This window comes from Carcharhinus amblyrhynchos, chromosome 27 (genome assembly GCF_965287045.1).
Source record: "Carcharhinus amblyrhynchos chromosome 27, sCarAmb.v2.hapA, whole genome shotgun sequence".
In the NCBI taxonomy this organism is placed as follows: Eukaryota; Metazoa; Chordata; class Chondrichthyes; order Carcharhiniformes; family Carcharhinidae; genus Carcharhinus; species Carcharhinus amblyrhynchos.
In genome coordinates this window covers 39637644-39662806 of record NC_137350.1, presented here as the reverse complement: position 1 = coordinate 39662806, position 25163 = coordinate 39637644, and the positions used below count along the sequence as shown (strand labels likewise).

The 25163-nt window shown below is 43.4% G+C and overlaps 1 protein-coding gene across 2 annotated transcripts in view; it reads right to left on the bottom strand.

The window, feature by feature from the left end:
• aclya (ATP citrate lyase a) overlaps positions 1 to 22906 on the bottom strand; it is a 93882-nt gene extending 70976 nt beyond the window's left edge. For both annotated transcript variants that reach the window (XM_080213753.1, XM_080213754.1), the window contains exon 1: positions 22461 to 22906. The gene's annotated coding sequence lies outside the window, so the exon portion shown is untranslated. The remainder of the gene's footprint in view (positions 1 to 22460) is intronic.
• Between the last annotated feature and the right edge of the window lie 2257 nt (positions 22907 to 25163).

Genomic DNA, 25163 nt, shown 5'->3' with positions numbered 1-25163 from the left:
CACGTCATTCGCTAATACACTGCACTTCTGTTTAAATGTCTCAAAGGTTTTAGTGCATTAGCAAACACTATCCAGAATATGGCAGTTCATGCTGTATAAAGGACTCATAGCTTCTGCATGGATTAGATTATCTTTTTCTTGATGTTGGAGGTTCCCTGTGCTGAATGAGTTCTGCAGAATCCTCCATCAAAAAGTTGGCCAGAAAATTTGGAGAAAGGCAAGTGGGTACTTTTTTGTCAAACCATGGTCAGAAACAGGGGTTCTGACCCCAACTGGAAGATTTGGGCATTTTTAAAATAAGTAATTTAGAATTGGACAACCAAAATGAATATAAAATTGATAAAATTGGGTATAAGTTTCTACAATCACAATATAAAAGATTTACCCATTAACATTTCTTACACTGCTGCCTAGATTTAGAAGTAGATAATCATGCTGAGAAATTGATCTCAAAACAAGTCATGTATACCACAAGGCAGTCTATTTTCCCTAAAAAAGTCACTTCAAATAAAATCATAATGTGAAACATTGGAATATTTCTGGAAGATATTATACAAATTATATTTTCATAACATTTATATGTGCCAAGTAACTGAGACCAGAACTCAATCTTTCTAAAAGATATACAAGCAGATAGAAAATAGGGGTAGGCCATTTAGCCCATCGTGCCTGCTTCACTACTCATTACAATCTTGGCTGATCATAAAATTCAAAACCCTGATCTTGCCTTTCCCCCCATATCTATGCAGTTCGATAAATGTCTTTACCCCAAAGGGAAACAGATAAATGTTGCGCTGCGTTATGTGTCTGTCCTTGTAGTGACAATATTATAGAGCTGGCAGCATGCAGTCATAGCTGTTTAACCTTGAGTGATAAGGAGATACACACTCCCCTCTTTCAAGTGGCTACGACCAAATTGTTCTGTTTGTTCAACTTATCAGTCAAGTTACAGAAACCACAATCATTTACAGTATCACTTCCAACGGCAACAGTTGTGTTAAATACTTGCAGATAAAAGGAAAACAATACAGCAGAATGAAGTCAGCCTAAAATCAGGAAAATTGGTCAGCATTCTGTATAAAGGACGCATAATATCAACTGGATTGCCGAAAATGCTAGAACAACACAGGTTGACAGCATCTGTGGAAACCATGATATGGAGATGCCAGCGTTGGACCAGAATGAGCACAGTAAGAAGTCTCAGAACACCAGGTTAAAGTCCAAAAGGTTTATTTGGAATCACAAGTTTTCACAGCGCTGCTCCTTCAATCGAGCCAGCAATGAAGAAGCAGCACTCCAAAAGCTCACCATTCCAAACAAATCTGTTGGACTTTAACCTGGGCGGCACGGTAGCACAGTGGTTACCACTGCTGCTTCACAGCTCCAGGGACCTGTGTTCGATTCCCAGCTCGGGTCACTGTCTGTGTGGAGTATGCACACTCTCCTCGTGTCTGCGTGGGTTTCCTCCGGGTGCTCCGGTTCACTCCCACAGCCCAAAGCTGTGCGGGTTAGGTTGATTGGCCATGCTAAAATTGCCCCTTAGTGTCCTGGGATGCATAGGTTAGAGGGATTAGTGGGTAAATGTGTAGGAATACAGAGGGTACAGCCTGGGTGGGATTGTGGTCAGTGCAGACTCGATGGGCCGAAGGGCCTCTTTCTGCACTGTAGGGTTCTATGGTTCTGGTGTTGTGAGACTTCTTACAGCATCTGTGGAGGGAGAATCAGAGTTCACACTGAGTTCAGAGCAGCGCTGAAGAGTTATATGGATTCAAAAATGTTAATTATTTCTCTCTCTACAGACACTGCCAGACCTGCTGTGATTTTCCATCATCCACAGTATTTTCCTTTTTCCAAGTAGTTTATACCCGAACACAATTGGTGAATACCAAATTAGCTGAAGTCAAGGCCAAGACATTCAGTCACCATTACTACATTGATTTTATAATTCTAGCTAAATAATGCAATTTTGGAAACAGATGGGGCTGAATGCATTGCAAGGGTCTTCTTCAGTGCTGGTCAAGCATATGAAGCACTACAGCATCATCACTGTGGAAGGGAATCTAATTTACAGCAAAGGGGTGTTTTTTTTTCTCCATTCTTAAAGTTACAAAGGCAATGCTCAGAGTGGACCCACGCAAACCCAAATCCATTCCTTGTTTGCACCCAAAACTAGAGGAAACTTGCACAGAACTAGGGAGCATGTGCAAACACAGCAGTGACCCAAGACTGGAATTGAACCCAGTTCCCTGGCACTGCGAGGCAGCAATGCTAACCACTGTGCCATGGTATCGCGCCTAGAAAGTCAAATGAAAATTTCCATTGTAGACACCTATGCTGGAACTCTACCATCTCACCTGACAAGGAATTGGAGTGGGCAAGGGTCCAACAATGGAAATCTCCGATGACCGCAAGCAAGTATTTCCAGTCTCAGCCGAGTGATACGGTGGTGAGCATTGCTGCCTTACAGCGTCAGGGACCTGGTTCGATTCCTGACTTAGGTGTGTATGGAGTTTGCATATCCTCCAAGTGTCTGTATGGGTTTCTTCTGGGTGCTCCGGTTTCCTCCCATACTCCAAAGATACGCGGGTTAGGTTGATTGGCTATGCTAAATTGCCACTTAGTGTCAGGGGATTAGCAGGGTAAATATGTAGGATTGCAGGGATAGAGGCTCGGGGGGACTGTGGTCAGTGAAGACTCAAATGGGCCTAATGGCCTCTTTCTGCACTGTCGGTACAAAAAACAAAGAAAATTACAGCACAGGAACAGGTCTTATGCCCTCCAAGCCTGCACCTATTGTGCTGCCCAACTTAACTAAAACCCCCTACCCTTCTGGGGACCATATCTCTCTATTCCCATCTCATTCATGTACTTGTCAAGACACCATTTAAAATTCACTAACGTATCTGCTTCCACTACCTCCCCCGACAGCAAGTTCCAGGCACCCACCAGACTCTAAACAAATCTGCCTCATACATCACTTTTAAACCTTGCTCCTTAAACCTATGCCCCGTAGTAATTGACTCTTCCACCCTGGGAAAAAGCTTCTGACTATCCACTCTATCCATAGCTCTCAATCTTGTTGACTTTTATCAGGTCCCCCCTCAACCTCCATCACTCCAGTGAGAACAAACCAAGTCTCTCCAATCTCTCCTCATAGCTAATGCCCTCCATACCAGGCAACATCCTGGTAAATCTTTTCTATACTCTCTCCAAAGTCTCCACATCCTTCTGGTAGTGTGGCAACCAGAATTGAACACTATTTTCCAAGTGCGACCTAACTAAAGGTTCTATAAAACTGCAACATGACTTGCCAATTTTTAAACTCAATACCCCGGCCAATGGAGGCAAGCATGCCGTATGCCTTCTTGACTACCTTCTCCACTGCATTGCCACTTTTAGTATCAGTACACAAATCCCTTTGCCCATCAATACTCTTAAGGGTTCTGCCATTTACTGTATATTTCCTTCTGTATTAGACCTTCCAAAATGCATTATTCACGTTTGCCCAGATTAAACTCCATCTGCCATCTCTCCGCCCAAGTCTCCGACTGATCTATACTCTGCTACATCCTCTGGTGGTCCTCATTGCTATCTACGAATCCACCAACCTTTGTGTCGTCCGCAAACTTACTAATCAAACCGGTTACATTTTCCACCAAATCATTTATATATATATAGCAAAAGCACTGATCCCTGAGGAACACCACTTGTCACAGCCCTCCACTCAAATGCGCCCCTTCATTGCTACCCTCTGTCTTCTTTGACAGAGTCAGTTTTGTATCGCCCTTGCCAACTCATTTGATCCCATGCAACTTCACCTTCTGCACCAGTCTGTCATGAGGGACCTTGTCAAAAACCTTCCTGAAGTCCATGTAGACAACATCCACTGCCCTACCCTCATCAACCATCTTCATCACTTCCTCAAAAAACTCAATCGAGTTCACGAGACACGACCTCCCCTTCACAAAACCATGCTGCTTCTCACTAATAGGCCCACTTATTTCTAAGTGGGAATAAATCCTGTCTCGAAGAATCCTCTCCAATAATTTCCCTACCACTGATGTAAGGCTCACCAGCTGCAATCACCTGGATTATTCTTGCTACCCTTCTAAAGCAAGGGCACAACATTGGCTATTCGCCAATCTTCTGGGACCTCCCCAGTAGTCTATGATTCTATGAGTGAGGCTGTAACCCTGCCGACGACAGAATTAAGCAATCCTAAGTCAGGTACAACAGACCAAGTCTCCCTCAGCTTCAACAGTTAATTCAATTCCTCACTCAAGATCACCCTCAACTGTTGTCTGCCTTCTCCCCTCCATTTCAGGTACTGCCTATCCTTTAGTCTGACTGATTTTGGTAACCATTGTCATATTAAGAAATTTGATAAACGTATTCTAAATTGAGAGAAGTCTGGACAGAATAGATGGGGGAAAAACATTCCCTCTCATGAAAAGATTGAGAACATGACAGCACAGATTTAAAGTAATGACAAAGAAGCAAAAGCGACAAGACAGACAATTCAGGCAATGATGGCTAAGAACTGGAATACATTGCCCGAGAGTTTAATCAAAGCATTCAAAATGGAATTAGAGTTATCAGGAAAAAAGGAATTTGCAGGGACATGGGGAGGTGGTGGAAAAATGGCACTAAACAAACTTTTCAGAGAACTGATATAGATACAATGGGCCAAATGTCTTCTTTCTGCACTGTAACAATTGTTGCAGAACTGCACAGAGAATACTCAGACTAATTTCACATTAGAACCTTTATACATTGAAAAAGGGATGATTTTGACATGAGAGCCAGTTTTACCCCACCGTGACACCCAATCTTCTCCCCCTAGCTGATCTTACCAGGAAAGCAGAGGTTAATTGGTACACTCCACTGGCCAATATTATTGTTAGCCAACAGCATCAACCAAGGAACTTGGTTCTTCCAAATGCCATACTAAGCAATCAAGATAGTTGTGTGAACTAACACTCACCTTGTTATTGCTTTCCTGTCATGAGGGAATGAGAGTTATTGGACCAAATAGAACAGGAACAATATTAAACCAGAAAATCTTGCTGTCCCCAGGGCCTTTGCCAGTTTGGTCAGGCAAAGGCAATGCATCTATTGTTCAGCCCTACCTAGTTACCTTTTATTCTGCCCTATCATGTAACTTCAGCAAACAAACAATCTCCAACGCACAAGTATTTCATTGTACAGTACAGATTTATTATTCCTTTGTGTTAATGAATGATTTTAATAATATTCCAAAGGGAATGCACTGAACAGGAAGTATGTCAACCTTTATATACAAATGAACTTTTGTAACTTTAAATCATACTGATATCATCCATGGGTCATCACAAAAAACCTTCCAACGAAGTGACCAATCAGCCCAATACTCAGTTCCTCAATGTGTGACCACGTAAGAAAACAGACCTCCACAGCCAAAACAGCCTTGTACTAAGAACGGAGCTTATTTTATTACTCCATCCTTAAAGTTACAAAGTCAATGCTCAGAGCAGACCATGCAAACCTGAATCCATTCTCTCCTTGCTCCAGAAACCAAATTCAAATTGAATCCAACTCATGGTCACAAGAGAGACAAACAAGATTCAAGCTGACAAGATAAGGCAATGCACCCTATCTTGCACTTGATTAGACACTTGATACCAGGACGAAGTTTCATCTCGTTAGACAGACTAGAACTAGAGAACACATTTTAAGGGTAAGAGGTCTCCCTTTTAGGACGGAGATGACAAGAAAGCTTTCTCTCAGGGGTCATCAGTCTGTGGAATTCTCTTCCCCAGTTAGTGGTGGAGGCTGGGTAATTTGAATTTATTCAGGACTGAATTGGATTGACAAGGCAGTCAAGGAGTTATATGGGTATACAGGAAAGAGAAGCTGAGACCACAGGCAGATCAGTCATGATCTTATCAAATGGTGGAGCAGGCTCAAAGCAAAAAATAGCCTACATCTATTCTTATTACTATGATGCTATGGCCTACTGATATTATCACTAGATTTAATCCAGAAACTCAGCTAATGCTCTAGGGACCCAGGTTCAAATCCCACCTGATGGTGGAATTTGAATTCAATAAAATGTCTGGAATTAAGAATCTAATGGTGACCATAAAACCATTGCTGATAGTTAGAAAAACCCATCTGGTTCACTAATGTCCTTTAGGGAAGGAAATCTGCCATCCTTACCTGGGTCTGGCATATATGTGACTCCAGAGCCACAGCAATGTGGTTCACTCTCAACTGTCCTCAGGCAATTAGGGATGGGCAATAAATGCCAGCCAGCAACACCCATATCCCATGAATGAGTTTTAAAAAAATCCAGAAGTATTTTACAAGAGCATTATCAACCAAAATTTGACAACCAGCTCAGGAGATATCAGGAGACAAGCCAAAATGTTCAGAGGGAATGCAAGTGTTTATGGTCCAGGAGCTGAAGACTCAGCTGCCAACAGTGCAGCAATGAAACTCAGGGATGCACGAGGGGCTAGAATTAGAAGAGCACAGACATCTTGGAGGGTTTCAGAAAGGAGGAGAGAAGCGATAGAGAAATTTATAAGGAAGGATAAAAATTTCATCATTGCTCGTACAATGAAAGCCTCATCACGATAAATTATTTGCACTATCTACAGGAAACGGGCACAACTATTTGTGATTCAGCGATGTAGCAGGAAAGTCTGGTTTCACACAAACCACAAGGTTTGGGAAATGGAAATGTCGTATTGAGTCTGGGTTGGTGGAGGCGGAAAGGAGTAACAAAAAGCCTCAACCTTTCGCAGTTGTCCTTCCCCAGAGAGGAAAATCACTGTTTACACTACAAAAAACACCAAGAGAGACTGGAGCTATAATCACCCAGTGAAAAGCAAATTGAGAGAATTCTGAAAATCTAAAATAAAATGAAATATTCAGCAAATCAGGCAGCATCTGTGGAGAGAAAGAGTGCTGATTTTCTTTTTAAATTTTATTCTATTCATAAGAACATAAGAAATAGGAGCAGGAGTAGGCCATCTGGCCCCTCGAGCCTGCCCCACCATTTAATAAGATCATGGCTGATCTGTCGTGGCTCAGTTCCACATTCCCGCCCTCTCCCCATAACCCTTAATTCCCCTCTCTTATCAAAAACGAGTGGATATGGGCATCACACCTATTGTCCATCTCCAACTGCCCTTGAACTAAGTGGTTTGCTGGGCAGTTGAGAGTCAACTACACAGCTGTGGATCTGGAGTTACATCTAGGCCAGGTCAAGTAAAGATGGCAGATTTGCTTCCCTAAAGGACATTAGTAAACCAAAAAGGCTTTCACAATAGCAGCGGTTTCATGGTCAACAGATTTTTACTGAATTCAAATTTCACTATCTACTGCGGTGGGATTCAAACACAGCATTATCCTCGGTTGCTGGATTACTATTAGCCCAATGATAATTGCAATGCCACTGTCTGTCTCAGTTAACACAAGTTGTTTCAATCCCCACGCTTTACTCAGATTTTCATCAGAACTGAGGAAAGAGAAACATTTTAGTCAACTTACCTAACTTGGCCTATATACCTTTATTGACTCTTTTCCTCCTCTTAACTTGCTGTCCAACCTATCCTGGTGTAATCGGAAAATTCAGCTATATACATTCGGCCCCTCACCCAAGTCATTGATTGTAAATAGTTGAGTTAAAGATCTAATAGGTTTGAGCAAGGGCTGGGTGGGACAAGACAAAAAGGTCTGTGAAAGGAGAGATTAAATAACGGAAGAGTCAGTCATACAAGACCAAAGAGAATGGTGATAGGACAAGAAAAGAAACAGAAAAACAAAAGATGTGCTTAGACTGGTATTCTACTGCACAAAAGAAAAAACTGAAACATGCAAAGAAATGGAAAGAAAACAAGGACAAAGATAACGCTGAACTCTCTCCGAGGCCAATCTTTCCTTCCTAAAGCATGGTTTAACCAGGGCTGAAGTGTGACTTCGACCCTTGTACCCTAGAAGATATAAAAGCCAGCATTCCTTTCACCTTTTTGATTATGTTCTGTATCTCTGTAACATTTCAATTATTAATATACCTGGACCAAGTTTATTTGAATTTCTGCTGCTTGTAAATTGACACCATTGAGAAAGAACCCTGCTCCACAATAGAGGAAGATCTCATCTTTACCTGCACTGAAATCCATTATCCCATTCATTTCATGTATCAATAGCTATGAACATCTTTGTGTCATTGCCAAATTTGGATGTGTTGCTTTGTCCCACTGTGTATGGCTATGAAAATTTAAAGTCCTAGTACATTCTTGCAGCACAGCACAAGCAGCATCCTGCTAATTAAGGTATCTGCCCTTTAACCGCTACATCACGTCTCTCGCCAGCTTAAATATCAAGTATAAACTTCTCCAGCTCTGATTTCTATTCCAAAATTTAGATAATGATTTTGACTGGTTTATGTTTACTTGAGCCTGCCAATCTCAAGCTAAAGTAAGGTTGTGCACATATTACAGAAGACATCACTATAACATGTTGTTGCCATATGACATGGATTAAGCAGAATCTGTATTTTGGGGCTCTTTAATATTGTGGCTTCTCAAGAAATCCAAAGCTGTGTCCACTTTCATAGCCAGCATTTGGAAAGAAACACAGACAGCAGGTTGAGCAATATCTTCCTGGAGAATCCACTGAACCAAGCCACACAGAATTATTGCTTTTCTGGACCAAAATGGTACCAATCTCCAACTGAGGAGAAGGAATTACACCAAGGAAATCTCTGCCATTCAACAGAACACAAAGCATTTCAAAAATAACTACTGAAAACTGAAGTCATTTAGATAGAAAGCAAATGCCTCAGGTTGAACATTTGGCATTAGTAACTGTGAGCAGGAACCCTCGCCCATAGGTAGTAAGTCCATTTGTTGAGTCTCAGAAGCTGCCCCAAGCGAATTCAACACCGACCAGGAACTGAACATCATATTCAGCTTTACTTTAGGCACTGCCTCATCAACTGAACTTTCAGAATATTCTTTCCATTCCAGCGAAACACCAGGTATCTGCACTAAATTAATAAAATGAGTCACGTACTTTGGAAGTGAGCCAATCGCTTCCTTTGGAAAGGGGAAAAAGAACATAAGCAATGCTACACTTTGCCTATTGACAAATCTCCCGAGAAGATGAAAAATGTCAACGTCTGTTGTGCAGTGTCAAGTCCAGATCTAGAAGAATGTGCTGCCCTTCTCAACTGGAGCTATGGACAATGAAGGTCATGTCAGATCAAAAGCCAATAAACCAAACATGCTGTTGCATAGTGGAATGCAAAGAGATGCAAAGCTGCAAACGTGAAGGAAAAGGCAGAACAAATCAGTCAACAGTTAATGAAGATAGGGTAATGTGTAAGATTGCATCTGAAAGATTAATCTAGTTGCTCTCTTCCAGGTACTAACACTTAAAAAGCACAATCTGTACTTTACACATGATCCATTTAAAGTGTTTTCTATAAAGTCTATTTCTCCAATAAAACTTCATAAATACATACCTTCATAAAATTAACTGTTAGGAAGACATACTAGGGAGCAGTTGTGAATGATAATTTGAAGGAAAGTAACAGTAACTCGGGGGAAAATAGGGACAATGTTACTGGTTTGTGGGAGGCAATGGCGTAGCAGCATAAGAACATAAGAAATAGGAGCAGGAGTAGGCCATCCAGCCCTTCGAGCCTGCCCCGCCATTCAATAAGATCATGGCTGATCTGTCGCTGCTCAGTTCCACTTTCCCGCCCTCTCCCCATAACCCTTAATCCCCTTGCCTATCAAAAACCCATCAACCCACGTCTTAAAAATATTTAGCGAGGCAGCCTCCACCACTTCAACGGGCAGAGAATTCCAGAGATTCACCACCCTTTGAGTGAAGAAGTTCCTCCTCAACTCCGTTCTAAACCGCACCCCCCCTTTATCTTGAGGCTGTGCCCCCTAGTCCTACTGTCTTTTTTGAGTGGGAAGAGTCTTTCCACCTCTATCCTATCCATCCCATTCATCATCTTATACATCTCAATGAGATCTCCCCTCATTCTTCTAAACTCTAACGAGTACAAGCCCAGTTTATTCAGCCTCTCCTCATAGCTCAACCCCGGTATCAGCCTAGTAAACCTCCTCTGCACTCCCTCCAAGGCCAAAATATCTTTGCGCAGGTGCGGCGCCCAAAACTGCACACAGTACTCCAGCTGCGGCCTCACCAATGCCCTATACAGCTGCAGCAAGACCTCCCTACTTTTATAATCAATCCCCCTCGCTATGAAGGCCAGCATCCCATTCGCCTTCCTGACCACCTGCTGCACCTGCAAGCTGGGTTTTTGCGACTCATGCACAAGGACCCCGAGGTCCCTCTGCACCGTCGCCTGCTGCAGTTTTTCGCCCCGTAAGTAATAGTCCTTCCTACCAAAGTGGACCACCTCACACTTGCCAACATTAAATTCCATTTGCCATTTCCTGGCCCATTCGCCCAGCCTATCTAGATCCTTCTGCAGACTCTCCACACCCTCCGCACAATTTGCCGTTCCCCCAATCTTGGTGTCATCAGCAAATTTCGACACTCTACACTCGGTTCCCTCCTCCAGATCATCTATATAAATGGTAAAAAGCTGAGGCCCCAGCACCGACCCCTGGGGCACTCCACTAGTCACCATCCGCCAATCCGAATAGCACCCGTTGACCCCCACTCTCTGCCTCCTATTTGACAACCAATCCTCTATCCACGCTAACACCCTACCCCCAACTCCATGTCCCTCGACCTTCTGCAATAACCTCTTGTGAGGCAGTTTGTCAAACGCCTTCTGAAAATCTAGAAAGACCACGTCTACCGGCTCTCCTCTATCCACCGCCCTAGACACATCCTCATAGAACTCCAGTAAATTTGTCAGACACGACTTCCCTTTAATGAAACCGTGCTGCGTCTGCTCTATCAAGCAATTCCCTTCAAGATGCCTCGCAATTTCCTCCTTAATGACAGATTCTAACATTTTACCTACCACAGACGTTAAACTAACCGGCCTATAATTCCCCGCCTTTTGCCTGCCACCCTTCTTAAATAACAGCGTAACATTAGCCGTTTTCCAATCATCCGGCACTTCCCCGGAATCCAGCGACGTCTGGAAAATAACCACCAAGGCATCCACTATCACCTCTGCCATTTCTTTCAGAACCCTCGGATGCATTCCATCCGGTCCTGGGGACTTGTCCACAATCAGCCCCTCCAGTCTGTCGAGCACCGCCTCTCTAGTAACAGTAATGTCATTAAGACCCTCCAGTCCTACCACCTTTCCATCGCTAACACCCGGCAAATTATTCACATCTTCCTCCGTGAAGACAGAAACAAAAAAGTTATTCAATACCTTAGCCATATCCCCATCCCCTACCACTAGGTCCCCTTTCTCATCCTCTAAAGGACCAACATTCACCCTAGCCAGCCTCTTCCTTTTTATATATTTATAAAAACTCTTGCTATCCCTTTTTATATTAAGCGCTAGCCCAGCTTCATAGTTTCTCCTACCCTTCTTTGTCAACTTCTTTGTCAATCTTTGTTGACATTTAAACCTCTCCCAATCCTCTTCTCGCCCACTACTCTTAGCTACTCTAAATTCCTCCGCTTTTAGTTTAATACTTTCCTTCACCTCCTTCGTTATCCACGGCTTATTACCTCTCCTCCTACTATCCTTTTTGACCATCGGAATAAATTTCCGCATTGTCACATCAATGGTAATCCAGAGGCTCTGGGGGACTAGTTTGACTCCCACACTAGATGGTGAAATTTGAATGTTAAAAATCTGGAATTAAAAGTCCAACAATGGCTGTTAAACCATGTTGATGGTCATAAAAAGCCATCTGGTTCACTAACGTCCTATAGGGAAGGAAATCTACCATTCTTACCTAGTCTGGCCTACATGTGACTCATGGCATCTTGTTAGTGCAAATGCCCTCTGAAATGGCCTAGCCACTCAGTTCAACGGCAATTGGAGATGGACATCAAATACTTGCCCAGTCAGCAATGCCAACCCATATTTCATAAATTAAAAGGTTTTCCTTAGTAATGCATTGAAATTAGATCGAGAGTTAACCAATTATGGGCTAACAGGCTGACTAACTTTACTAAAGAACATAATCATGACATCAAATAATGGCAGTATTCACAAAACTGTTTTTGAAAAAAAATTGACAATTATCTTTTAAAGTTGCATGGGAAGGCGACAGAAACATTTACGCAGGAAACATGTTCATTTCCTTCCCTTAATTTCAGTCCTGTAATTAAACTGAAAAACATCTTTTATGAAGAATCCAGAAGACAACAGAAATTAATCAGTGGTTTTAAAGTATATGAATTACATGTTAAAATCCCAGCTAATGTTACCACTGGGCTAGTCAGATACCAGGATGAAAGCTGGCTTGATAGATCCAATTTTTGTTTTTGTGGATTTCTCAAACTCCTTGCTTCTGGGTTACCTGTTACGAGCTTTTCAGTGTGAGTAACTCATTGCTAAGCAGCAGGTTAAGTTATTTTAAAGGCTGGAATTTCTTTTACGATGTAAAAGAGTGGTTGGCAATCTAGACTTGCAAGTGGGCTGCAAGCGTGGTCCGCAAGGTTGAAATTGGACTTGTTCATTAACTGTGATCCTACAGATTAGATTAAATACATTTAACACACCAAATATTTCACAAGCGATAGAAACTGCTCACTCATATGAATCAAATTCAAATGATAAAAACAAAATGGTATTTATGCTTTGATCGGATACAAAGGGAGCACACACTCTCAATGTTGTGTACAATCAGCACACACCTCAGTTCATCTGCCCTTCCTTCATATTTAGTGTCAGATGGTAGGGAAAAAAACCTATGGATGGAAATCAGTGGAAGCTGGCAATGCTGCATGCGGGAAATAGTCAACAAAATTGTTCAGGGGCTGCACTCAGAAGTCTGATGGGCAAAGCGTGGCCCAGAGCCGCAGATTGTATTTCAGGTTTTGCATCACTGGTGGACAATGCAGCTAAAGTTTAAACCAGACGACAGACTTATAGGCATCTTTAAGATGAAGCTAAACTGAAGTTTACAGAAACATGAATTTAGTTTAAACTTGTTCCTTATTCCTAATATACATAGTGCAAATATAACACACAGAACAAACAGATTGCTTAAACTATCTCAACTTCCAGACAGAATTGAATTTCAATGAATCAGCTTTTTTTAAAAATAATGACAATTTGTTTTTAAATAAGGTCAGCAGGGTAGAAATCCCAAGCTTTTGATTTTAGGTGGATGGCAGCTTCATCAACACTTGCAAATTCCTGGTTGCAGTGACGGAGGACAAATCAAAGAAAATGACTGCTATAAGAACAAGGCACCGAAAAAATCTAACATACAAAAAGAAAATGGAAATAGAATGCCTAAAGTTGAAAGGTCAACTAGGGTGGTTATAAATGAAATCCTTTCTAGAATTAGGGAAAAAGGAAAGAGCAGGCAACAGTTACACCGTCTTGGGGTCATAGCAACAGCTGGAATCCCCTCAAACTTGGTCTTCCATTCTGTTAGATCATGGATGAGATTTCAATCCATAATCTCATATACCCTCACTAAAATCTATGTCCCATACATAGGCTGTGGGTTCAAACCACATCCCAGAAGTTCAACTGTTCCCCAGTATCCACTGGTTCTGAGGGATGAGATCCAGATTTCCACCACCCAGCGAGGAAAAAAAAAATCTGATTTCAGAAATTATTTCATCCCAAAGTATAATTTTTGGATTATGCCCCCTTCTTGGTTAGCATTGCTGCCTCACAGCGCCAGGGACACTGGTTCAATTCCAGCCTTGGGTGATGGTGTGAGGTTTGCACATTCTCCTTAAATCTGTGCCGGTTTCCTCCCACAGTGCAATGATGTGCAGATTAAATCAATTTGTTATGGTAAATTGCCCCCGAGTGCCCCAAGATGTGTAGGCTAGATGGGTTTGCCATGGGATAAGGCAGGGTGGTGGGCCTGAGCAAGATACTCTATCAGAGTCAATGCTGACTCAACAGGCCAAATGGCCTCCTTCTGCGCTGTAAGGATTCTATGATTCTTAAACACCCAGAGGAAAGTGTTTCTCTGAATTTATTCCTCAAAGCAATTTATTCGTTGAAACATTTTGATTAGATCCCCTACCCTTCTAGAGTCAAGGAGGTACAAGCCAACTTAATGCAACTTTTATTCAATTTAACCCTTTCAGCCCTGACAATTTTGGTAATTGTGCTGCATTCCCTCCAAGGCAATATACATTTTCTGAAGTTCGATACCCAACAATACCCCAGTGTGGTCCGATCAACACATGTTGTAGTATGCGTGCATCCATCCATTCAATTTAATTCCACCCCAGGAGGAACCTCAGCCTAATGTTCAGAGGGCTAAAAACAATCCACATTTGGAACTGGAGGACCGACAGCTCTTCTGACTGATCAACAGACTAATAGATTAACACTCCGTCCCTCATTCTGACTGACATGCTGATTTGAATTTTTTATTGTCACATGTGTTAGTATACAGTGAAATGCATTGTTTCTTGAGCACTATACAGACAGAACATGCCATTTATAGAGAAAGAAAGGAGAGTGTGCAGAACGTAGTATCACAATCATAACCAAGGTGTAGTGATGAATGGGATGGATAGGATAGAGGTGGAGAGACTGTTCCCGCTCAGAAAGGATAGTAGGACTAGGGGGCACAGCCTCAAGATAAAGGGGGGGCGGTTTAGAACAGAGTTGAGGAGGAACTTCTTCACTCAAAGGGTGGTGAATCTCTGGAATTCTCTGCTCGTTGAAGTGGTGGAGGCTGCCTCGCTAAATATTTTTAAGACGCGGGTTGATGGGTTTTTGATAAGAGAGGGGATTAAGGGTTATGGGGAGAGGGCGGGAATGTGGAACTGAGCCACGACAGATCAGCCATGATCTTACTGAATGGCGGGGCAGGCTCGAAGGGCTAGATGGCCTACTCCTGCTCCTATTTCTTACGATCTTATGATCGAGCAACTTAGTGCAAGCAGATCCACTGAAAAGTCTGACAGCAGCAGGGAAGAAGCTGTACGAGTCATTGGTAAATGACCCCAGGCTTTTATATTTTCTTCCTGACAGAAGGTGGAAGGTACGCAAATCAAATAGTACATTTTATTTCAAATTCTGGCATTTCTTTTAGATGTGGAACAGCAACTATAAACATAAAACTACTGGCAACTATTTAAGAACATAAGAACATAAGAACATAAGAAATAGGAGCAGGAGTAGGCCATCTAGCCCTTCGAGCCTGCCCCGCCATTCGATAAGATCATGGCTGATCTGTCGTGGCTCAGTTCCACTTTCCCGCCCTCTCCCCATAACCCTTAATCCCTTCTCTTATCAAAAACCCATCAACCCGCTTCTTAAAAATATTTAGCGAGGCAGCCTCCATCACTTCAACGGGCAGAGAATTCCAGAGATTCACCACCCTTTGAGTGAAGAAGTTCCTCCTCAACTCCGTTCTAAACCGCCTCCCCTTTATCTTGAGGCTGTGCCCCCTAGTCCTACTGTCTTTTTTGAGCGGGAAGAGTCTCTCCACCTCTATCCTATCCATCCCATTCATCATCTTATACGTCTCAATGAGATCTCCCCTCATTCTTCTAAACTCTAACGAGTACAAGCCTAGTTTATTCAGCCTCTCCTCATAGCTCAATCCCCTCAACTCCGGTATCAGCCTAGTAAACCTCCTCTGCACTCCCTCCAGGGCCAAAATATCCTTGCGCAGGTGCGGCGCCCAAAACTGCACACAGTACTCCAGCTGCGGCCTCACCAATGCCCTATACAGCTGCAGCAAGACCTCCCTACTTTTATATTCAATCCCCCTCGCTATGAAGGCCAGCATCCCATTCGCCTTCCTGACCACCTGCTGCACCTGCAAGCTGGGTTTTTGCGACTCATGCACAAGGACCCCGAGGTCCCTCTGCACCGTCGCCTGCTGCAGTTTTTCGCCACGTAAGTAATAGTCCTTCCTACCATTCTTCCTACCAAAGTGGACCACCTCACACTTGCCAACATTAAATTCCATTTGCCATTTCCTGGCCCATTCGCCCAGCCTATCTAGATCCTTCTGCAGACTCTCCACACCCTCCGCACAATTTGCCTTTCCCCCAATCTTGGTGTCATCAGCAAATTTCGACACCCTGCACTCGGTTCCCTCCTCCAGATCATCTATATAAATGGTAAATAGCTGAGGCCCCAGCACCGACCCCTGGGGCACCCCACTAGTCACCATCCGCCAATCCGAATAGCACCCATTGACCCCCACTCTCTGCCTCCTATTTGACAACCAATCCTCTATCCACGCTAACACCCTACCCCCAACTCCATGTCCCCTGACCTTTTGCAATAACCTCTTGTGAGGTACCTTGTCAAACGCCTTCTGAAAATCCAGAAAGACCACATCCACCGGCTCTCCTCTATCCACTGCCCTAGACACATCCTCATAGAACTCCAGTAAATTTGTCAGACACGACTTCCCTTTAATGAAACCGTGTTGCGTCCGCCCTATCAAGCAATTCCCTTCAAGATGCCTCGCAATTTCCTGCTTAATGATGGATTCTAACATTTTACCTACCACATTTGCCAAATAACAATCCACTAAGCTGCCAAATTCTCAGATAGAAACACCTTGTACGGAACAGGTTGGTCAGGGGAAAACAACACGTATATACCCAAGGGCACAAACGTCAAGGCAGAGTTCAAGGACTCCTGAACAGAAAATCCTACCTCTGCAGGTGTTTTTGGAGTAGCTATCTCACACAGCATATCACAGGAGTGAAGGGTTACAGGATATCTCTGCAGAGTACAGGGAACGACGTGGATATGCCGACGTTGGACTGGGGTAAACAGAGTAAAAAGTCTGACAACACCAGGTTTAAGTCCAACCGATTTATTTGATAGTACACTCACTAGCTTTCGGGGTTAGTCCCTTCGTCAGGTGAATGGAGAGTTCTGGCCTCAGACAGAGCATATAAAGCACAGTTTACAGATTACTGATTAGAATGCAAATCTTTACACCTAACCTGCTGTTCAAATCTTAAAGTGGCATTGTTAGCCACTTTAAGACTTGAACAGCAGGTTAGGTGTAAAGATTCACATTCTAATCACTAATCTGTAAACTGTCTGTGCTTTATATGCTCTGTCTGAGGCCAGAACTCTCCATTCACCTGACGAAGGGACTAACCCCGAAAGCTAGTGAGTGTACTATCAAATAAATCGGTTGGACTTAAATCTGGTGTTGTCAGACTTTTTACTGAGAGTACAGGGAAGCCAGGAGGTTGCAAAGCAAAGAACAAAATTCCAAGGAGAAAAGTTGAGAAAGGGGCACTGCACTGGTCTATTTTACAATCATTCTTTAGGGGGTATCACCAGTAAGGCTGGCATTATTTCCAATCTCTAGTTGCCACTGAAAAAGTCACTTTTTTGATCTGAAGCAGCTGATAAGGTGAAAATTTTTCAATATTTTTATGCAGGGAGTTTCAGCAATTTCAACCTACAAATGATATGAGATGATAAACATCCAAGTCAGGCTTGGCACGGCAACACAGTGGTTAGCAATGCTGTCTCACAGCGCACAGGGACCTAGGTTCAATTCTGGCCTCAGCAGACTGTGTGGGGTCTGCACAGGTTTCCTCTAGGTGCTCCGGTCTCCTCCCACAATTCAAAGAGGAGAAAGTTAGATTGAGTGGTCGTGATAAATTGTCCATTAGTTTACAGAGTAAATACATGGGGTTACAGGGCTACGGCTTTGGTGGGATCGTCATCAGTGTAGACTTGATGGGCCAAATGGTCTCCATCTGCAAGAATTGTAGAGATTCTATAATGTAACTTGGAGATGATGTACCCAGTAATGTCAAAAGCGTCTTGGTGCCTTTCTGCATCTTGCAGATGGTATAGAGCGGAGTCACAGCGAAAGCAGATGGTGTTTAAACTGGTTGGTGAACTGCCACCCAAGCAGATGCTTAGCTGCACCCATCCAGATGAATGGAAAGCATTCAATTACATTCCCGCCTTGTAGGCACTGGAAAGGGTTTGTGGAGTTACTATGGCAAGTCACTCACCACAGAAGCTTGAACCACACCATAAGCCCCAGCACATGGATAGCTTTACCTGGTTACAGGTGAGGGAAGAAACAACATAATAAAGGGATATGATTTCAACGTAGCCAGAACCATGGAATAATAAGAGGTTTATAGCATGGAAACAGGCCCTTTGGCCCAATTTGTCCATGCTGCCCAGTTTTTACCACAAGCCAGTGCTAATTGCCTGCATTTAGCCCATATCCTTGATACCTAATCTACCCATCTAAATGCTTTTTGAAAGACAAAATTGTATCTGCCACTGGCTGCTCATTCCAGAATTCACCACCATCAGGTGAAAAAATTGCCCCTCTGGACCCTTCTGTATCTCTCCCCCCTCACCTTAAACCTATGCCCTCTCGTTTTAGACTCCTCTACCTTTGGAAAAAGGTAAAGAACAAAGAACAACACAGCACAGGAAACAGGCCCTTTGGCCCTACAAGCCCGCGCTGCCCATTTTAACATTCAGTGAGTGCCTCATTCCAATCCTTCTTCTACCTATGACTTTTGTCTACGCCTCTTGGACTCCACAATAAAGGGGTGCAAATTTAGAGAATTATATGTGTGCCAGATCAAGGGAGGTCTAATTTAGGGACAATTTGTAAACACCAATCAGCCTAAAAGCACGTTTTTGGGGTGTAGGAGGAAACCGGAGCACCCGGAGAAAACCCACGCAAGCACAGGGAGAATGTGCAAACTCCCACAGACAGCGACCCAGGTCCACATATCTGCACAGCAAACAGTGATAGTCACTGAGCTGTCGTGTTGCCCATCAGTTGGTTCAGTTTAAGCATACACTAACGACGTGAAGCATTAGATGTCGTAGATGTCAACTATATACCTCACCTATGTCCCTCATTATTTTATGGACCTCTAAGATGACCCCAAAGCCTCCTATATTCCAGGGGGAAAAGTCCCAGTCTATCCAGCCTCGTCTTATAACTCAAACTATCAAGTCCTGGTAGCATCCTAGTAAATCTCTTTCTAGCTTAATATTTCCATAAAGGTTGACCAGAACTATACTCAGTATTGCAAGTGTGGCCTTACTAATGTCTTGCATAACTTCAACAAGATGTCCCAACTCCTATTTTCAATGTTCTGATCAACTAAACGTTTTTTTTGCTGTCAATTCCTCAGGGCAATAAGCATCAATGTACAGAGCTGTAATGTATCTAGCAGCATATTTATAGACTCATTACAGATAAACCCTTTATATCACAACATACACATGAATCAACCACTGCCAATAAAAAGGAGGAATGGCTACAAAGCTCATGTACGGATTCAGTATTAAATAAAGTGGTACTGATTTGGAGGCCAGCATATCTAAAAATAGAAACAAAGTGAGGCATATTTCATTGCAAAAGGATTGCAAAGCAGCTGCACCAGCTTTCTGCCATACAACTTGGTTAAATACTGAATGCCTTGAAAAGCAATCACCTTCAGGCAGAAAAATAAACAAATTCTCTGCTAATTTTACAATTCTTTTCAGAAACAGTTCCAGTTTGTAATACAGAAATATCCATCTCCTTATTCATGTATTCTGAGGGAACCAGGAAACAACCTGTTGAAGACTCTTATCAGATATGCATTTCCAACAGTTCCATGTCACAGACTTAAAATATACTAACACATCATCGATTCTAGAGTACTCGTTATAATCCTACGCAGACATAATTTTATGCAAAATAGGAACAAAGATTGCCAAGATGCAATATTTATTTTCTCTAGTAATTTAATCATAACTTACAACTTTCTTGCAAACGTGTTGGAGCTGGAGTGAGCGTACAGTAAGTAGCCATAAACTGCTGTTGATTATCAACTGTTGAAGTGGATGAGTGAACAAAACTCATAGGCAATGAAATTGCATTGCAATGTGTTACACCACCTTCTTGAAATCAGAGCGCAATCTCAGTAAGAATCAGCTAATAACAATCCGAATAACACACAGTAAATCTAAAGAATGCAAGTGCTGCCTATCAATATATGTTGTACTGTGCAACATATGTTCCAGGTTCCAAACAAATGATACTCCCCAACATATTTCCATACAACATAGCTTTCTATCATCCTGGACCAAAAACACGACCATCCTTTTGCTCAGCTCCATCGGCACACAAGGTTCCCAGCTTATCAGATATTTCACCATATACACAAATATTGATTTGTTCCCTTAGCCTTGCTTCACTTTTACAAGTACAAATATTGTAACTTTTCCAAGTACCAGTCATCCTAGCTCCACTGTTCCAAATGGCACCAAAGGTGACTTCTTGTAAGCTGTCCCCAGCATACCCTCAAATTCTATTTTTTACCCTCGTTCTATGTTCTTAAAATTGTACACTGATCTTTCTCTCACCCTATTGGTAACTGTAACACTATATTCTACACTATCTATTCCTTCTCCCCACTATGCTCTACAAACAGTATGTTTTGTTTTCAACAGCTTGCAAGAGACAATACTTTTCACTATATCGCAATACATGTGACAACAACAAATCAATTCAAGACACCGTCCGCAACTATTTGTGTAATGTAGGGAACAAAACAGGCAATTTCTACATCACAAACAGCAATGTCACAACAGTCAGATAATCTGTTTTTGCAATTTGGTTGAGAGAAAAATATTGGCCATAACCAAACACTGGGGAGAAATAGCACCATAGCTACTTTTACATCTCATCCAAAAGACAATACACTGCAACACTCAGCTTGCACTGGAGCTCCAGCCTCAACTCTCCGGAGTGGGGCTAATAACCACAACCTACTGACAGGAATAGAAACATAGGAATTAGGAGCAGAAGTCGGCAAATTCAGCCCTCTGAGCCTGCTTGGCCAATCAGATCATGTCTGATCTCTCCCTGGTCTCAAATCCACTAACTGTTCTTCATATCCCTTTAACCCAGTTTTTATTAGAAATATGTCTATCTCCTTCCCGAAACCATTCAACGATTCAGATTCCACTGCACTATGGAGCAGCAAGTTCCACAAATCCACCACCCACTGCAAGTAGTTCCTTCTCATATCAGTTTTTATTCTACCATCTCTCAATCTATTCCTGTGTCCACTTGTGGGGCAATCTAGTACGAGAGAAAACATTTAATCTACTTTTACTCTATCAATCCCTTTTAAAATTTTATATACCTCGATCCGATCCACTCTTATCCTTCCAAACTGCAGTGATTACAAACCCAAACTGTTTAATCTCTCCTACGTCAACCCTTTCATCCCTGGAATCAATCTGGTGAAGCTCCTCTGAACTGTCTCCAACACTACCACATCCTTCCTCAAATAAGGATACCAAAAATGGACATAATACTCCAGGTGTGGTCTCATCAATACCCTATACAATTGCAACAACAGTTCTCTAATCTTATACTCCAGACATGATCATGCTCCCACTGAGGCACAGCTAACAATATGCAGCCAAAAGAGAAAACACTGGAAAATCTCAGAGCACAAAGGGTCATCTGGACGCGAAACATCAGTTCTTTTCTCTCCTTACAGATACTGCCAGAGCTGCTGAGATTTTCCAGCATTCTCTCTTTTGGTTTCAGATTAGAGCATCCGCAGTAATTTGCTTTTATTTTAACAATATGCAACACTCATATACAAAGAGAAATTATTTTACCCTAAATTAAACAATACAACTTTGAACTTCTTTAACACAATTAAAAATTTAGCTTCCAAGTGGATTGAAGTCACTGAAACCTTATCCCTGAACTATGAAATATTGAAGTTCTCCTATAAAATAAAACTTAAAAAAAAACTATAAGTAGGATAATAGATTATTTTATCAACCGAAGACATATTCTATAATAAAACAAATTACAGGTAAACCTGAGGCAGTTATATTCAAATCACAAAAAGGACCCACCGTAACTGTTCGTTGCAAAAATTACTCTCCTTTCCCCTTACCCTGCAAATCTTTCCCTTTCTTTAGTACTTATCCCATTCCCTTTTGAAAGTTTATATTGAATCTGTTTCCTTTCAGGCAGCGCACTATCACAACAGTGAAATAATTCTCTCCATTTCCTCGGCTGGTTTTATTGTCCATTATTAAATTTTGGTTAGCTTGAAACTGCTGCCACTGATCACAGAAATCCTACAACAACTCACTGATCTGGAGGAGACTGCAGAGTTTAGAGGCAGGCCTCCGGAACCACAGCCCGGGTGCTGTTGTGAAGCACGCGGCGGTGCCGGCTGCGGCTCCCTGCCCGCGACTGTATCCATGGCAATCCCAGACTCCGGCCTTGCACAGGCTGCCGCCTCCCTCATCGACCGGCCCAGTACCGCAGATCGCAGGATATCCCACCTCCCGCTCCGGCCCCTCTCACCTGCCCAGTCAGGCTCGGTCTCTCAGCCCGCGATCCCTCAGCCTGCTCCAGCCAGTCCCTCGGTGCCGCTCCGGCCGCGGTCTGAAGCGCTCTCTCGGGCGGGCTCCGGCCGCGATCTGAGGCTCTCTCGGGCGGGCTCCGGCCGCGATCTGAAGCGCTCTCTCGGGCGGGCTCCGGCCTCGGTCTGAGGCGCTCTCTCGGGCGGGCTCCGGCCGCGATCTGAGGCGCTCTCTCGGGCGGGCTCCGGCCGCGGTCTGAGGCGCTCTCTCGGGCGGGCTCCGGCCTCGGTCTGAGGCGCTCTCTCGGGCGGGCTCCGGCCGCGGTCTGAGGCGCTCTCTCGGGCGGGCTCCGGCCGCGGTCTGAGGCGCTCTCTCGGGCGGGCTCCGGCCTCGGTCTGAGGCGCTCTCTCGGGCGGGCTCCGGCCTCGGTCTGAGGCGCTCTCTCGGGCGGGCTCTCAAACCACTCCGCGCTCTCGCCTCACCATCTGCTGATCACCCATCCCAGGCTGCTGATTGGCCTAGGGCACATCACAGGAACGCCTGACTGCCCCACCCCCTCGCCTTGTGCGCATGCTTGCCGTCTGAATCCAATGCATGCTGGGAGTTGTAGTCCCTCTCTCGCTGGAACACGATGTGGGGCTCGCTACCCGGACTACAGCTCCCGAAGCGCACTGCGCGACCGGCCGCGCTGTTCTGGTGAACGGCTGAACCCTGGAAAGATACGGGAGGTTATTCAATCCATTCACCCATTGCTGGCTATTTGCACAAAGGAACAACCCAACTAGTCACACCGCCCTGCCAAAGCTACCTTTTCAATTCTGTATTGAAAATTATAATTAAATTTGCCCTCATCTCCCTCTAAACAGAACATTCCAAATCACAACTTGCAGTGTAGATGTGTTTTACTTCTTGTTTATTTTATCAAAACCTTCATGATCTATGACCTCTAAGAAGAACAAGCCCAGTTTATCCAGTCTCTCTCCATAATTGAATTACTTGATCTATCCACTGTTATATGACTTTTCTTTAATTTTATTTTATTTCTTAATAAGTCAAATGTGTAATCTGTAGCCTATTATATGGGTCCTGGTGACATGTTCAAGTGAATATATTGGCAATATATATTGGGGTTATCGTTTCCTAGAGCATAGGTAGCAACTAAATTAACTTGTGCATACAACCAAATAGAAAGTTGCGATTTTCGTTATGGAGCAGCCATAAGAACATAAGAAATAGGAGCAGGAGTAGGCCATCCAGCCCTTCGAGCCTGCCCCGCCATTCAATAAGATCATGGCTGATCTGTCGTGTCCCAGTTCCACATTCCCGCCCTCTCCCCATAGCCCTTAATCCCCTCGCTTATCAAAAACCCATCAACCCGCGTCTTAAAAATATTTAGCGAGGTAGCCTCCACCACCTCAATGGGCAGAGAATTCCAGAGATTCACCGCCCTTTGAGTGAAGAAGTTCCTCCTCAACTCCGTTCTAAACCGCCTCCCCTTTATCTTGAGGCTGTGCCCCCTAGTCCTACTGTCTTTTTTGAGCGGGAAGAGTCTCTCCACCTCTATCCTATCCATCCCATTCATCATCTTATACGTCTCAATGAGATCTCCCCTCATTCTTCTAAACTCTAACGGGTACAAGCCTAGTTTATTCAGCCTCTCCTCATAGCTCAACCCCCTCAACTCCGGTATCAGCCTAGTAAACTTCCTCTGCACTCCCTCTAAGGCCAAAATATCCTTGCGTAAGTACGGCGACCAAAACTGCACACAGTACTCCAGCTGTGGCCTCACCAATGCCCTATACAGCTGCAGCAAGACCCCCCTACTTTTATATTCAATCCCCCTCGCTATGAAGGCCAGCATCCCATTCGCCTTCCTGACCACCTGCTGCACCTGCAGGCTGGGTTTTTGTGACTCATGCACAAGGACCCCAAGGTCCCTCTGCACCATCGCCTGCTGCATTAAATATGAATATAGTCCTTTGCATTAAATATGAAAGACACTGTTCACAGAGTGCCAAATTATTAACTCTTTTATCGAGGATTTAACTTCCTGATAAATTAAAAATAGCAGAGTTGTTGTAGAGTTAGGTTCCCAATTCACTCATTACACTGGGAAGAAATACAATACATTATTGAATATAAGCTCATATTCCAATTATAAAATAATGTATCCATTAAATACGCTTAGAGATAACTGCTATGGATATTAGGGTGTGAAACTGATAATTTGTTTATTAATTCATTCACAAGATGTGAGCATCCTTGACATTTGATGCCCATCCCTATTTGCCCTTGAGAAGGTAGGAGTGAGCTGCCTTAACGGAACCGCTGCAGTCCATGTGGTGTATTAAGGAGGGAGTTCCAAGAGGTTGACCTGGCGACAAATAAGGAACAGAGATATGGTTCCAAGTTCGGAGGGTGCGTGGCTTGGAGTGGAACTTTCAGGTCGTGGTGTTCCCATGTTTATAAGGACATTAACCTCATAGCTGTTTTGAGCTAGTCTTGGCATTTAAGGAAACTGGGGAGTGATTATAAAATATTAGCATCAACTTATTGATATCAATTTCAAAGTAAATTGACCAGAAGTCCGCTTTATCGAAGTGACCCAGCGTCCGGTTGTCAGGGGGTTGCTAGGAGACAGGCTGGTTACATTCCAAACAGATTGTAACCGCGACAAGCCCAGGCATTGAGTAGATTACAACAG